The sequence below is a fragment of the Pan troglodytes genome, chromosome 1 (assembly GCF_028858775.2).
Source record: "Pan troglodytes isolate AG18354 chromosome 1, NHGRI_mPanTro3-v2.0_pri, whole genome shotgun sequence".
Classification (NCBI taxonomy): Eukaryota; Metazoa; Chordata; class Mammalia; order Primates; family Hominidae; genus Pan; species Pan troglodytes.
The window spans coordinates 120184735-120200820 of NC_072398.2; the positions used below are offsets into that span (position 1 = coordinate 120184735).

At 38.1% G+C, this 16086-nt stretch overlaps 1 pseudogene; it reads left to right on the forward strand.

Moving 5' to 3' along the window:
* Positions 1-814: 814 nt before the first annotated feature.
* On the forward strand, positions 815-6508 carry LOC100612112 (cyclin-T2-like; annotated as a pseudogene).
* Positions 6509-16086: the final 9578 nt, after the last annotated feature.

A 16086-nucleotide genomic window follows, 5' to 3' on the forward strand; every position in this document is an offset into this window, starting at 1 on the left:
GTAGAGCAGAAGATACTAGAAGTTGGTAAAGGTAGGGGAAAGAGGAGAATAGAGAAAATTTCTTAAAGGATACAAAATTATAGTTAGATAGGAGGAATAAATTCTAGTGTTCTATAGCCCTGTAGAATTACTATAGTTAACAATAATATATTATATAGTTTCAAACAGCTAGAATAAAAAAAACTGAATGTTCAAGATGTTCAAGAACTGAATGTTCAAGAAATAATAAATGTTCAAGATGGTGAATATGCTATGCTAATTACCTTTATCTGCTCACTGTACATTATATGTATTGAAATATCACTATGTACCTCATGAATGTGTATGATTATTGTATGCCAGTTAAAAGAAAAAGATATAATTTGTGGGGAGGAAGAAGTGTCATGGTGCCAGGCGTGGAGCTTCTTCTCTTTGGCTCTTACTAGGGAACAGCTGGAAAACAGGCCAAGTAGCCACTATGGAGTGCAGGTCGATAAAGAGGTCCCATACTGCCAGCAGGTGGCCAACCTCATCCAAGACATTGGATAGCATCTCAATATCTCTCAGCTTACAGTAAACACTGCAATTGTTTGTATGTACTATTCTTTCACTAAATTCAATAGGAATCCTTGATGGAGTAAAATGTCTGCAAACTGACTAGGAGGCAATGTGAATGAATTAGTGGATTTCACCAGAAACTTTGGAAGAGTGCTGGGTATCAGTGTTGCACTAAAGGAAGATGAAAATTGAGCTCTCTTTAGAGGAAACAAATACTTCTGTGAGGAGTGTGGGTAATACTGTCAACCATGTAATTCTTTGGCAGTGAAAGGGGAGGAACAGGCTCAGAAACTTGAACATGTTATTAAAGTAGCACATGCTTGTCTTCACTCCCTACAGTGCTGGATACTAAATGTGGTACTTACTTTCAACAGACTCAAGAACTGGTTTTAATTGAAACCATAACCCTACAAATACCAGATTTTGAGATCAGCATTGAACATCCACAATCAGATGTGGTAAAACATGCCAAGTTAGTAAGAGAAAGCAAGGATTTGACACAGACATCTTATTTGATGGCTATAAACAGTCTGCATCTCACAACCTTCTCTCTTCAGTACAAACCAACAGTGATAGCATATGTATACATTCATTTGATTTGCAAATGATCCCATTGACAGATTCCTGCATCAGTTGATGGAAAGCCTTGGTGGTAATATGTGGATTCTACAGTTACTCTAGAATTATTAGATGCGCTAAAATATGAGTTTCTAAAGTTGAAAAGGATTAGAAACTCAAACACCAATCAGGCATTTAATAAACCAAAAATAGATATTTATCAGAGACACCACTTCTTTATCTTTGGTCCAGAATTCCATTTTAATAGATAGTAACACTGATGTGCCTATAAACCCACGTTTTCAGAAATGATCTACATTGGCATTCCCTAGGCCACTTCTTTTCTTTTTTTTTTTAAATTAAGTTTCAGAATACATGTGTAGAACGTGCAGGTTTGTTATGTAGGTATACGTGTGCCATGGTGGTTTGCTGCACCTATTGACCCATCCTCTAAGTTCCCTCCCCTCACCCTCCCCAGCCCCCCAACAGGCCCTAGTGTGCATTGTTTCCCTTTCTGTGTCCATGTGTTTTCATTGTTCAACTCCCACTTATGAGTGAGAACATGTGGTGTTTGGCTTTTTGTTCCTGTGTTAATTTGCTGAAGATGACGGCTTCCAGCTTCATCCATGTCTCTGCAAAGGACATAAACTCATTCTTTTTCACAGCTGCATAGTATTCCATGGTGTATATGTACCACATTTTCTTTTTTAAGAAAATTTAAATTCATTTTATTTTACTTTAAGTTCCGGGATACATGTGCAGAATGTGCAGGTTTGTTACTTAGGTATACGTGTGCCATGGTGGTTTGCTGCACCTATACACCCAACCTCTAAATTCCCTCCTGTCACCCCCAGTCCCCCAACAGGCTCTGGTGTGTGTTGTTTCCCTCCCTGTGTCCATGTGTTCTCATTGTTCAACTCCCACTTATGAGTAAGAACATGTGGTGTTTGGTTTTCTGTTCCTGTGTCAGTTTTGCTGAGGATTATGGCTTCCAGCTTCATCCATGTCACTCCAAACGACATGATCTCATTCTTCTTTATGACTGCATAGTATTCCATGGTGTGTATGTACCACATTTTCTTTATTCAGTCTATCATTGATGGACATTTGGGTTGGTTCCATGACTTTTCTATTGTAAATAGTGCTGCAATAAACATACATGTGCGTGTATCTTTATGGTAGAATGATTTTTGTTCCTTTGGTTATATACTCAGTAGTGAGATTGTTGGGTCAAATGGTATTTCTGGTTCTAGATCCTTGAGGAATCACCATACTGTCTTCCACAATGGTTGGACTAATTTACATTCCCTCCACAGCCTCACCAGCATCTATTGTTTCTTGACATTTTAATAATCACTATTCTGATTGGTGTGAGATTGTATCTCATTGTGGTTTTGATTTGTATTTCTCTAGTGATCAGTGATGTTGAGCTTCTTTTCCTGTTTTTTGGTCACATAAATGTCTTCTTTTGAGAAGTGTCTGTTCATATCCTTTGCCCACTTTTTGATAGGATTGTTTATTTTTTTCTTGTAAATTATTTTAAGTTCCTTGTAAATTCTGGATATTAGACCTTTGTCAGATGGGTAGCTTGCAAAAATTTTCTCCCATTCTGCAGGTATGATAGTTTCTTTGGCTGTGCAGAAGCTCTTTAGTTTAATTAGATCCCATTTGTCAATTTTTGCTTTTGTTGCAATTGTTTTTGGTGTTTTATTCATGAAGTCTTGCCCATGCCTATGTCCTGAATGGTATGGCCTAGGTTTTCTTCTAGGGTTTTTATGGTTTTGGGTTTTACATTTAAGTCTTTCATCCATCTCAAGTTAATTTTTGTATAAGGTGTAAAGAAGGGGTCCAGTTTCTCCATATGCCTAGCCAGTTTTTCCAGCACTATTTACACCATTTATTGAATAAGAGATCCTTTCCCTGCTGCTTCTTTTTTGTCAGATTTGTCAAAGATCAGATGGTTTTAGATGTGTGGTGTTACTTCTGAGGTCTCTGTTTTGTTCCGTTGGTCTATATGTCAGTTTTGGTACAAGTACCATGCTGTTTTGGTTATTGTAGCCTTCTAGTATAGTTTGAAGTCAGTAGTGTGATACCTCCAGCTTTGTTCTTTTTGCTTAGGATTGTCTTGGCTATATGGGGGCTTCTTTGATTCCATATGAAATTTAAAGTAGTTTTTTTCTAATTCTGTGAAGAATATCAATGGTAGTTTGATGCATTCAATTCAATAGCGTTGAATCTATAAATTACTTTGGGCAGTATGGCCATTTTAATGATATTGATTCTTCCTATCCATGAGGATGGAATGTTTTTCCATTTGTTTGTGCCCTCTCTTATTTCCTTGAGCAGTGGTTTGTAGTTCTCTTTGAAGAGGTCCTTCACATTCCTTGTTAGCTGTATTTCTAGGTATTTTCTTCTCTTTGTAGCAATTGTGGATGGGAGTTCATTCGTGATTTGTCTCTTTGCTTGTCTATTGTTGATGTCAAGGAATGCTTGTGATTTTTGCATATTGATTTTGTATCCTGAGAATCTGCTGAAGTTGCTTATCAGCTTGAGGAGTTTTGGTCTGACATATTGGGGTTTTCTAAATATAGAATCATGTCATCTGCAAACAGAGACAATTTGACTTCCTCTCTTTCTGTTTGAATACCCTTTATTTCTTTCTCTTGCCTGATTGCCCTGGCCAGAACTTCCGATAATATGTTGAATAGGAGTGGTGAGAGAGGGCATCCTTGTCTTGTAATGGTTTTCCAAGGGAATGCTTCCAGCTTTTGCCCATTCAATATGCTACTGGCTGTGGGTTTGCCATAAATGGCTCTTATTATTTTGAGACATGTTCTATCAGTACCTAGTTCATTGAGAGTTTTTAGCATAAAGGGACGTTGAATTTTATTGAAGACCTTTTCTGCATCTATTGAGACAATCATGTGGTTTTTGTTTTTGGTTCTGTTTATGCGATGGGTTACATTTATTTATTTGCATATGATGAACCAGACTTGCATCACAGGGATGAAGCCGACGTTGAATTTTTCCTTCATCCCTTTATTTTGAGCCTATGTGTGTATTTGCACGTGAGATGAATCTCCTGAATACAGCACACTGGTGGGTCTTGACTTTTTATCCAATTTCCCAGTCTGTGTCTTTTAATTGGGGTAGTTATCCCATTTGTAAGTATTGTTATGTGTGAATTTGATCATGTCATCGTGATGCTATCTGGTTATTTTGAACACTAGTTGATGCGGTTTCTTCATAGTGTCATTGGTCTTCTTATTTTGGTGTGTTTTTACAGTGGCTGGTACCAGATTTTCCTTTCTATATTTAGTGCTTCCTTCAAGAGCTCTTGCAAGACAGGCCTGGTGGTAATAAAATCCCTCAGCATCTGCTTATCTGAAAAATATTTTATTTCTCCTTTGCTTATGAAGCTTAGTTTGGTAGGATATGAAATTCTGGGTTGAAAATTCTTTTCTTTAAGAATGTCGAATATTGACCCTTAATCTCTTCTGGGTTGTAGAGTTTCTGCTGAGAGGTCCACTATTAGTCTGATGGTCTTCCCTTTGTAGGTGACCTGGCCTTTCTCTCTGGCTGCCCTTAACACTTTTTCCTTCATTTTGACCTTGGAGAATCTGGCGATTATATGTCCTGGAGTTGTCCTTCTCGTGGAGTATCTTAGTGGTGCCCTCTGCATTTTGGGAATTTGCATGTTGGCCATCTTGCTAGGTTGGGGAAGTTGTCCTGAGTAATATCCTGAAGTGTGTTTTCCAGCTTGTTCCCATTCTCCTCATCTCCTTCAGGTACTCCAATCAATCATAGGTTTGGTCTTTCTATGTAGTCCCATATTTCTGGAGGCTTTGTTTGTTTTTTTGTCATTCTTTTTTCTCGAACCTTGTCTGTATGTTTTGTTTCAAACTCAAAATGGTCTTCAAACTCTGATATCCTTTCTTCTGCTTGGTCGATTTGGCTATTGATACTTGTGTATGCTTCACAAAGTTCTCATGCTGTGTTTTTCAGCTCTATCAGGTCATTTATGTCCCCCTCTAAGCTGATGATTCTAGTTAGCAGCTCCTCTAACCTTTTATCAAGGTTCTTAGCTTCTTTGCATTGGGTTAGAACATGCTCCTTTAGCTCACCAAAGTTTTTTTTATTACCCATCTTCTGAAGCCTATCTTTGTCAATTCATCCATCTCATCCTCTGTCCATTTCTGTGTCCTTGCTGGAGAGATGTTGTGATCATTCGGAGAAGAAGAGGCACTCTGGCCTTTTCAGTTTTCAGCATTTTTTTATCGATTGTTTCTCATCTACATGAGTTTGTCTAGTTTTGATCTTTGAGGTTGCTGACCATTGGATGGGGTTTTTGTGGAGTTTTTTTGTTGTTGTTGATGCTGTTGTTGTTGCTTTCTGTTTGGTTTTCTTTCAATGGTCAGGTGCCTGTTCTGTAGGGCTGCTGCAATTTGCTGGGGGTTCACTTCAGGCCCTATTCATCTGGTTCACTCCCATGCCTGGAGTTGTCACTCAAGGAGGCTGGATAACAGCAAAAATGGGTGCCTGCTCGTTCTTCTGGGATCTCTGACCTCAAGGGGCACCAACCTGATGCCAGTAGCATTGCTCCTATATAAAGTGTCTGACAACCCCTGTTGGAGGTCCTCAACCAGCTGGGTGGCAGGGGGAACAGGACCCATTTAATGAAGCACTTTGACTGTCCCTTGGCGGAGGGGGTGTGCTTCGCTGGGGGGAAACCCGCTCATCTGGGCTGCCTGGATTCCTCAGAACTACCAGCAGGAAAGGCTAAGTCTGCTGGTCTGCAGAGACTGTGGCCACCTCTCCCCCTAGGGGCTCAGGCCCTAGGAGATTAGGGTTTTGTTCCTGAGCCTCTGGCTGGAGTTGGTGGAGTTCCTGCAGGAAGGCCCTGTCCAGTGAGGAAGGATGGGTCAGGGTCAGGCTAGGCTAGTACTTCTAAATTCAGGCCATATTTCTGTAAAAGACAGTCGTATACTGATAATTTGTCAATGTTAGCAACAGGAATGTCAAATATCTCATACATTTGCCATCACACAAGGAATGGCCTCAACATCAAGAATCAGCAAGGACAGAACAGATATATTCACAGAAGCAGGAGATATTTTTGTCTAGTAGCCAGTACTACATCAATTTACAACAAGGACCTTCTATATTACTGCATTCAGGATTACATCACAGACCTGACAAAATTTCTAATCATTCTTCTATTAAGCAAGACTATACTCATAAAGCGGGCAGCAGTAAACACCATGGGCCAATTTCTGCTACACTTAGAATAATTCCTTAGAAAATATCTTCAGATAAATATAGAAAAAAAATATAAGCTAGAAACTCTTGATCTTAATGTGCAGGACTGAAATTATGGATTTTAGTACCACATACTGATAAAAGCACCAATAAAGAAGAGCTGTCCTTGTTGAAAATTAGTTAACGTGTAAGGTTGGAATTTATATCTGTACTGTTTATTCTGCTTCATTGGGCTATGTGCCTGTTTTTGTGCCAGAACCATACTGTTTTGATTACTATTGCTTTATAATATAATTTGAAGTCAAGAAGTATGATTTCTCCAACAATGTTTTTCTTTCTCTTGATTGTTTTGACTACTCTAGGTAGTCACCTTATGATTCCACAAAAATTTTAGACTTTTTTTTTCTAAAATGTAAAAAAAATTGGAATTTTGATAAAGATTGTGTTGAATCTGTAGATCTTTTGGGGTAGTATAGACATTTTGACAATTTTAATTCTTCTAATCCATAAACACTGGATCTTTATGGATTTTTTCAATGTGCAGGTGTTTCACTTAAATTTATTCCTAGGTATTTTATTCTTTTTGAAGCTTTCATGAATATGTTTGTTTCTTTATTTCTTTTTCAGATAGTTTGTTATTGATGCAAGAAATGCAAGTGATATTTTAACATTAATTTTGTATTCTGAAACTTTACTTAATTCATTTATAAGTTTTGTCTACCTAAAAGAGCAACAGAGAGAGTGGTTCTTCAAAGACATACATTTATTCAGGAACAAGCAGGGAATTATAATCTGGGATATGAGTGCTAGAACAGATCATAGGCATATTAAAAGATGTTAGGACAAGGAGAAGCTATTAAGGCAAAAGGGGGAAGTTCATGCAAGCTGTCTTAAAGTTATCAGTCACAGAAGCCCATTGCAGGGACTGATGATTACTCATTGGTAACACTAATTGCCGTTGGGAAGATGTCTTCATAGAAGCAATTTATCTGGAATTTTTTGTGCTTTCAGAGAGTTCTTATAATAGTTCTTACCATGGGCATATGTGCCTAAGGCCTTCAGAGAGTCTTGGTAATAGTTCTTATCTGAGACATACAAGCATGAGGTCCCCTCCTTCATGACCTGCCAGCTCTGCAGCCTTGGGTCTAACATAAGTGACTCAATTTTGCCATAGGCAGCTTTTATATTTTCCCCTTTTGATCAAGACCTTTCTCTGAAAGCATTGCTGCTAAATCAATCTGCAGTTAGGTTTTAATTGTCCTTCAGTGCTGGAATCGACCTGTCCTGGTTGGTCTGGTCCCACATTGGGAGGGAGGGGTGATAGCTAACAATTCTGAGTCAATGTCAAGATTCTTCTGGTCACATCTGAGCAACAAGGAGGTCTAAAGGTGTGGCTGTCAGGCTAAGTTTTCCTGGAGTTCCCTGGCAAGTTCAATTTTGTCAATTCCATAGGTGTTGAAAGTATTCTTCTGAAGTGCTTGACAACATTATTCTGTTAGGTGTTGTATGTCTGTAGAAATTTGATCAACAACAGGTACAAAGTTTTAAAAGAATAATACAACCACAGTATGATAACTCAAGTTTGTATAATGGTTCTGAACTATGGATCTAGGTTTACAGGCAACCAACCAAACAAATTGAATGGCCATGGAGAACTGGGTGAGACCTATGGTAGTGAGAAATTAGAGGGAACTAGAAGAGTTTGGGATTTAGTTCAGATTGTAAAATAACAAAAACTCAAAAACAATAAACGGGGCTACAATATGGTAATAGGTATACTATAATTTTTCTTTAGAAAAAAATCACACAAAAAATAGAGACAAGGAAAACAAGGACTATGTCTGGGAGGCTGTTCATCAATAACCAATGGACACCCAAAATCTTATTAACAGCAGTCAAAATTTTAAAAAAATTATACAAATGTATTTCTTTCTTCTTATTCCAAATTTAGAAAAATAAAGACAAAACTTTAAACAACTTTTTTTCTCTCAACCAGGCATTATGGATAAAGATTCAAGAATGCTGAATTCTTACTTTTTGTTTCCTTTTCTCAGGATCACTTTTTTTTTTTTTTTTTGTATTTTTAGAGATAGGGTTTCACTATGTTGCTCAGGCTGATCTTGAACTCCTGGCCTCAAGTGATCCTTCTGCTTCAGTCTTCTGAGTAGCTTGGAGAAAGTCTAAAAAGAGTAAGCCAATATGAGCCTCTGTAACTGGCTCCCGAATCTCATCTGAGGGCTCTAGAGTGAGTGAAATGTCCCAGCCTTTAGGGTCACAATTAGGTCCAAAAATTAAATTAACATAAGATATATTAACAGGAGAAAAACCCAATATAAATTTTATGTGGCGTGGGAGCCCACATAAGGAAGTAAAGGCCCCAAAGAAGCAGCTAGAGTCAGTTACCAATGTGCTGGATTGGTTAAAGAATAGTAAACTCTAAAAATGTGACTAAATAATATAAGGAGGCTTAAAAGTTGTGTCGTTCTAATAAGGTGTATATGTGTTGTTCTTGAAGATAAGGATTTTGCCTTTTCTTCCAGTATAGGGAGGCTGACTTTCACATGGGAAGTTTATCTTCTGCTTTTTTAAAACAAGAGTGAAGGTCAAAGTGATCTTTATGTACCTGCTGTTTTTCAAGTCTCTCTCTGTCTTTTTTTTTTAATAGAGATGGGGTCTCTCCATGTTGCCCTAGCTGGTCTTGAACTCCTGGGTCCAAGTGATCCTCCCACCTTGGCCTCCCAAGTACTAGGATTACAGGCATGAGTTACCACACCTAGCCCTCAAGTGTCTTTAACTTAAATAGTCAATATGCCAGAATAGCATATTTTAACATCTTAGAAATTTCACATATACAAATCTGAGTTGGTGGCTGTGAAGAGAATTGTGTTAGTACCTGAGAAGTTTTGAAAAAAATAAGATTTCTGCCAGAGAAGAATAAAGAAGAGGAGGAGTTGTAGGAAGAGAAGAGGAAGTCTTTGGAGAAGAGAGAGACTCAGTCAGCTTTGAGACAGTATTTTGCAGTGAAGTAATGCTTGTGTTCTAAATGCATTTTGAAGCGTCAGGATGACAATTAAAAATGTATATCTCATTTGGACTGTTTAACTTTATAGACATAATTTTCTAATATAGCTCTAAGAAAAACAATTTTGAAAAGTTTGAATGATTTTTCATATGGACGTGGAAATTCTGAGTTATTTTTGGTGTAATTTGTTCATTGCTTTAAAAATGTGCACTAAGAAGGGACGTAATGTTTGAATATATAATCAGTTGGAGTTCCTGAAAGCATCGTATGCTTTAGAATTGAAGAATCTCATTTCATTTCTTATTAATCACTCATGTGCCAAAAGAAAATCTTATCAGCTTAATATGCTTATCTTTGCTTTTGAAAGATGTTCAGAAAGATGTGAGGAGAGAGAGAAGAAAAGTAAAAGGACAAAATCATTTACAGACCTTCATAAATAACCAAAACTTAAACCAAGTGTACTTACCAGAAAGATAAACCAACCTTATACTAGAAAAGATTTACCAGAAAAGACATAAAAGTCTTTTACAGTCCCAAGAGGGATTTAAGGTCCTTTACTAAAGCAGCCTTATCTAAATCAGATACCAAATAAAGAAAAAAAAACCTAATCAAAAGGAGGAAGTTCAAGAATCCAAGAGGAGATTCACTAAGGTGAAAAGGCAACTCAACAGATGCAGAGAGCCTAAGAAGTTCAGGTGGATACTGTACACAATTCCAGGGGGTGCCGATTCTTGCAAGGTGAGCTTGCTTGGATCTCACTTCTGACACCACATTATGTTAACCTAAAGTAACAACAGAGAGTGGCTCTCCAAAGAAAAAGTTTATTTGGGAATAAGCAGGAGGTTATAATGTGGGATATGCATGCTATCATTGATCATAGGCATATGTGAGGAGGTTAGTTATGCAAGGGAGAAGTTATTAAAGGTAAAAGTTTATGCGAGCTGTCTTAATACAAAGTTTAGAAGAGGATGGAGCAAAATGGCAGAATAGAATCTTACATCATTCATCCCCCTCACAGGAAAAACACATTTATTTTAATTATTTTTCTTTATTTTACTTTAAGTTCTGGGATACATGTGCAGAACATGCAGGTCTGTTACAAAGATACACATGTGCCATGGTGATTTGCTGCACTTATCAACCTGTCATCTAGGTTTTAAGCCCCACATGCATTAGGTATTCGCCCTAATGCTTTCCCTCCCCTTGCCCCTCCACCTCCCGACAGGTCCCAGGTTGTGATGTTCCTCTCCTTGTGTCCATGTGTTCTCATTGTTCAACTCCCACTTATGAGTGAGAATTTGCAGGGTTTGGTTTTCTGTTCCTGTGTTAGTTTGCTTGAATGATGGCTTCCAGCTCCATCTATGTCCCTGCAAAGGACATGATCTCATTCCTTTTTATGGCTGCATAGTATTTCATGATGTATATGTGCCACATTTTTCAAATTCAATAATTGATGGGCATTTGGGTTGGTTCCAAGTCTTTTCTATTGTAAATAGTGCTGCAATAAACATACATGTGCATGTGTCATTATAGTAGAATGATTTATAATTCTTTGGGTATATACCCAGTAATGGCCTCACAATCATGTTGAAAGGCAAAAGAGGAGCAAAGTCACATCTTACATGGTGGCAGGCAAGAGAGCATGTACAGGGGACCTCCCCTTTATAAAACCATCAGATCTCATGAAACTTATTCACTATCATGAGAACAGCATGGGAAAACCCACCCCCATGATCCAGTTACCTCCCACTGCATCCCTCCCATGACACATGGGGATTATGGGAGTTATAATTTAAGATGTGATTTGATTGGGGACACACCTAAACCATATCAAGGTCTGACCCAGTACAGTCCCAGTGATGGGTGGCCACAGAGGGCTTGCATTACCACTCCCTTAGTTTCAGGCAGCTCAGTACACAAAGAGATTCTGTTTATTTGGAAGAAAGTAAGGGAAAAGGACAAAAGTCTCTGCCTGGTAATATAGATAATTATTCTGGATATTATCCAAGACCACTAAGGCAGTACCTCTGCAAGTCTTCATCAACAAGAGTATTACTGGACTTAGGGCCCAAGTCCCTTTGAATACCTGGAAAACTTTCTCAAACAGGATGGGCACAAACATGCCCAGACTGTAAAGACTACAAAAAATGCTTAACTCTTCAATGCCCAGACACTGATGAATATTTACAAACATCAAGATATCCAGGAAAACATGACCTCACCAAACTAACTTAATAAGGCACCAAGGACCAATCCTGAAGAAACAGAGATATGTGACCCTTCAGACAGAATTCAAAATAGCTGTTTTCAGGAAACTAAAAGAAATTCAATATGGCACAGAGAAGGAATTCAGAATTTTATCAGATAAATTTAACAAAGAGATTGAAATAATTTTTAAAATCACATTTTTTAGCAGAAATTCTGGAGCTAAAAAATGCAAATGGTGGCCAGACATGGTGGCTCACTCCTGTAAACCCAGAACTGTGGGAGGCTGAGACGGGCAGATCACCTGAGGTCAGGAGATCAAGACCATCCTGGCCAACATGGTGAAACCCCATCTCTACCAAAAATACAAAAATTAGCTGGGCATGATGGCACATGCCTATAATCCCAGCTACTCAGGAGACTAAGGCAAGAGAATTGCTTGAACCAGGAGTCGGAGGTTGCAGTGAGCCAAGATTATGCCACCGCACTCCAGCCTGGCGACAGAGTAAGGCTCCGTCTAAAAAAAAAAAAAAAAATCACAAATGGCAGGCTGGGCACAGTGGCTTATGCCTGTAATCCCAGCACTTTGGGAGGTCAAGGCAGGTGGATCACTTGAGGTCAGGAGTTTGAGACCAGTCTGTCCAACATGGCAAAACCCCATCTCTATTAAAAATTACAAAAAATTAGCCAGGCATGATAGCAGGCACCTGTAATCCCAGCTACTTGGGAGGCTGAGGCAGGAGAATTGCTTGAACCCAGGAGGCGGAGGTTGCAGTGAGCTGAGATCATGCCATTGCACTCCAGCCTGGGTGAGAGAGTGAGACTCTGAAAAAAAAATGCAAATGGCATACTGAAGAATCCATCAGAGTCTTTTAATAGCAGAATTGATCAGGCAGAAGAAAGAATTAGTGAGCCTGAAGACAGGCTATTTGAAAATACTGTCAGAGGAGATAGATAAAAGAAAAAAGAATAACAAACAATAAAGCATGCCTACAGGATCTACAAAATAGCCTCAAAAGGGCAAATTTAAGTTGTTGGCCTTAAAGAGAAAGTAGAGAGAGAAAGAAAGGAATAGAAAGCCTATTCAAAGGGATAATAATAGAGAAATCCTAGAGAAAGATATCGATATCAATATCCATATACAAGAAGGTTATAGAACATTGTATTAGTCTGTTTTCATGCTGCTGATAAAGACATATCCAAGACTGGGAAGAAAAAGAAGTTTTATGGACTTACAGTTCCAAGTGGCTGGGGAGGCCTCACAATCATGATGGAAGGTAAGGAGGAGCAAGGAGGAGAAAGTCATGTCTTACATGGATGGTGGTAGGCAAAATAGAGAGCTTGTGCAGGGAAACTCCCATTTTTAAAATCATCAGATCTCATGAGACTCATTCACTATCAAGAGAACAGCACAGGAAAGACCCACCCCCATAATTCAATCACCTCCCACTGGGTTTCTCCAGTGACACGTGGGAATTGTGGGAGTTTCCATTTAAGATGAGATTTTGGTGGGGACACAGCCAAACCATATCAAACACCAAGTATATTCACCCCAAAGAAGACTGCCTCAAGGCATCTAATTATCAAACTTCTAAAGGTCAAAGATAAAGAAAAAGCAGCAAGAGAAAAGAACAAATAACATACAATGGCGTATCAATATGTCTGGCAGCAGACTTTTCCATGGAAACCTTACAGGCCAAAAGAGAATCACATGATATATTCAAAGTGCTTAAGGAAAAAAAAAAAATTACCCTAGAATAGTATATTTACCAAAAATATTTTTCAAACATGAAGGAGATATAAAGACTTTTCCAGACAAACAAAGCTGAGGGATTTCACCAACACCAGAGCTGTCCTACAAGAAACGCTAAGGGGAGTACTTCAGTCAGAAAGCAAAGGACGTTAGAAATCCTCTTAAGGTAGGCGGGGCACAGTGGCTCATGCCTGTAATCCCAGCACTTTGGGAGGCCGAGGCTGGTGGATCACGAGGTCAGGAGATCGAGATCATCATGGCTAACACGGTGAAACCCCATCTCTACCAAAAATACAAAAAAAAAAAAAAAAGCTGGGCGTGGTGGTGGGTGCCTGTAGTCCCAGCTACTCAGGAGGCTGAGGCAGGAGAATGGCATGAACCCAGGAAGTGGAGCTTGCAGTGAGCCGGGATCCTGCCACTGCACTCCAGCCTGGGCGACAGAGCGAGGCTCCATCAAAAAAAAAAAAAAGAAATCCTCTTAAGGTACAAAACTCACTAGGAATAGTAAGCACACAGAAAAATGCAGAACAGTATAACACGTAACTGTGGTTGCAAACTGCTTTTAAGTAGAAAAACTAAATCATTAACCAATGAAAAATAGCTACAACAACTTTTCAAGTCATAGACAATACAATAAGACATAAAGAGAAATAACAAAAAGTTAAAAAGTGGGAGTATGAAATTAAAGTGTAGGGTTTGTATTAGTTTTCTTTTTGCATGTTTGTTTGTTTATGCAATAAATGTTAAGTTGTCATCAGTTTAAAATAATGGGTTACCAGATAGTATTTGCAAGCCTCATGGTAACCTCAAATAAAAAAACATACAACATATACACAAAAATAAAAAGCAAAATAAAATTATACCACTAGGGAAAATATTACCTTCACTTAAAGGAAGACAGTAAAGAAGAGAATAACACAAAAAGCAGAAAACAAATAACAAAATGGCATGAGTAAATCCCTGCTTATCAACAGTAACATTGAATGTAAATGGACTAAACTCTCCAATCAAAAGACATAGACTGGCTGAATGAATGAAAAAACAAGACTCAGTAATCTGTTACCTGCAAGAAATACACTTCACCTATAAAGAGACACATAGACTGAAAATAAAGGGATGGAAAAAGATATTCCATGCCAATGGAAACCAAAAAAGAGCAGGAGTAGCTATATTTATATCAAACGAAATAGATTTTCAGATGAAAACTGTAAGAAGAGACAAAGAAAATAATTATATAATGATAAAAGGATCAGCCAGCAGCAGGATATAATGACTATAATATATGCATCCAACACTGGAGTACCCAGATATATAAAGCAAATTTTTTTGGAACCAAAGAGAGAGATAGACCTCCATACTCTAATAGCTGGAGACTTCAATACCCCAATTTCAACACTGGGCAAATCTGCCATTCAGAAACTCAATAAAGAAACATTGAATGTAAGCTACACTGTAGAACAAATTGACCTAATAGATATTTACAGAATATTTCACCCAGAGACTGCAGAATACACATGATTCTCCTCAGCATATGGATTATTCTCAAGGTTGGGTGATATGTTAGGTCACAAAACATGTCTGAAAACATTCAAAAATTGAAATAATATCAAGCATACTCCCTGAAAACAATGGAATAAAACTACAAATCAATAATAGGAGTTTTTGACACCATACAAACACATGGAAATTAAATATGATCCTAAATGACAGGTGGGTCAATGAAGAAATTAAGAAGGAAATTAAAAAATTTCTTGAAACAAATGATAATGGCAACACAACATACCAAAACCTATAGGATACAGCAAAAGCAGTACTAAGAGGGAAATTTATAGCTCTAAGTGCCTACATCCAAAAAGAAGAAAAATCAGAAAGAATAGCTAATGGATGCTGGGCTTAATACCTAGATGATGGGTTGATCTGTGCAGCAAACCACCATGGCACAGATTTACTCATGTAACAAACCTGCACATCCTGTACATGTACCCCAGAACTTAAAATAAAAGTTGATGAAAAGAAAAAACAATACGTCTTAAAGAACTAGAAAAGTAAGAGCAAACTGAACCCAAAATTAGAAGAAAAGAATAAAAGATCAGAGCAGAAATAAATGAATTCAAAATGAAGAAAACAAGTTGGTTTTTTGAAAAGATAAACAAAATGGACAAACCTTTAGCCAGACTAATAAAGAACAAAAGGGAGAATACCCAAATAAATAAAATCACAGATGAAAAACGAGACATTACAACTAATAATGCAGAAATTCAAACGAGCATTAGTGGTTATTATGAGCAACTATATGTCGATAAATTGGAAAATTCCAGAGGAAATGGATAAATTCCTATACACATAAAATCTGTCAAGATTAAACCATGAAGAAATCCAAAACCTGAACAAACCAATAACGAGTAATAATATTGAAGCTATAATAATGTCTCCCAGCTTCAATCTTGTTACTTGTTATTGGTCTGCTCAGGTTTTGGATTTCTTCATGGCATGGTGGCACACGACTGTAATCCCAGCTACTCGGGAGGCTGAGGTAGAAGAATCGCTTGACCCTGGAAGCGGGAGATGGCAGTGAGCCGAGATTGCACCACTGCATTCCAGCCTGGGAAACAGAGCGAGACTTTATCTAAAAAATACAAACACAAACACAAACAAAAACAAAAAACCAACCAACCAAACAAGCAAACAAACAAAAGTCTCTCAGTAAAGAAAAGCCCTGGACCTGATGGCTTCACTGCTGAATTCTACCAAG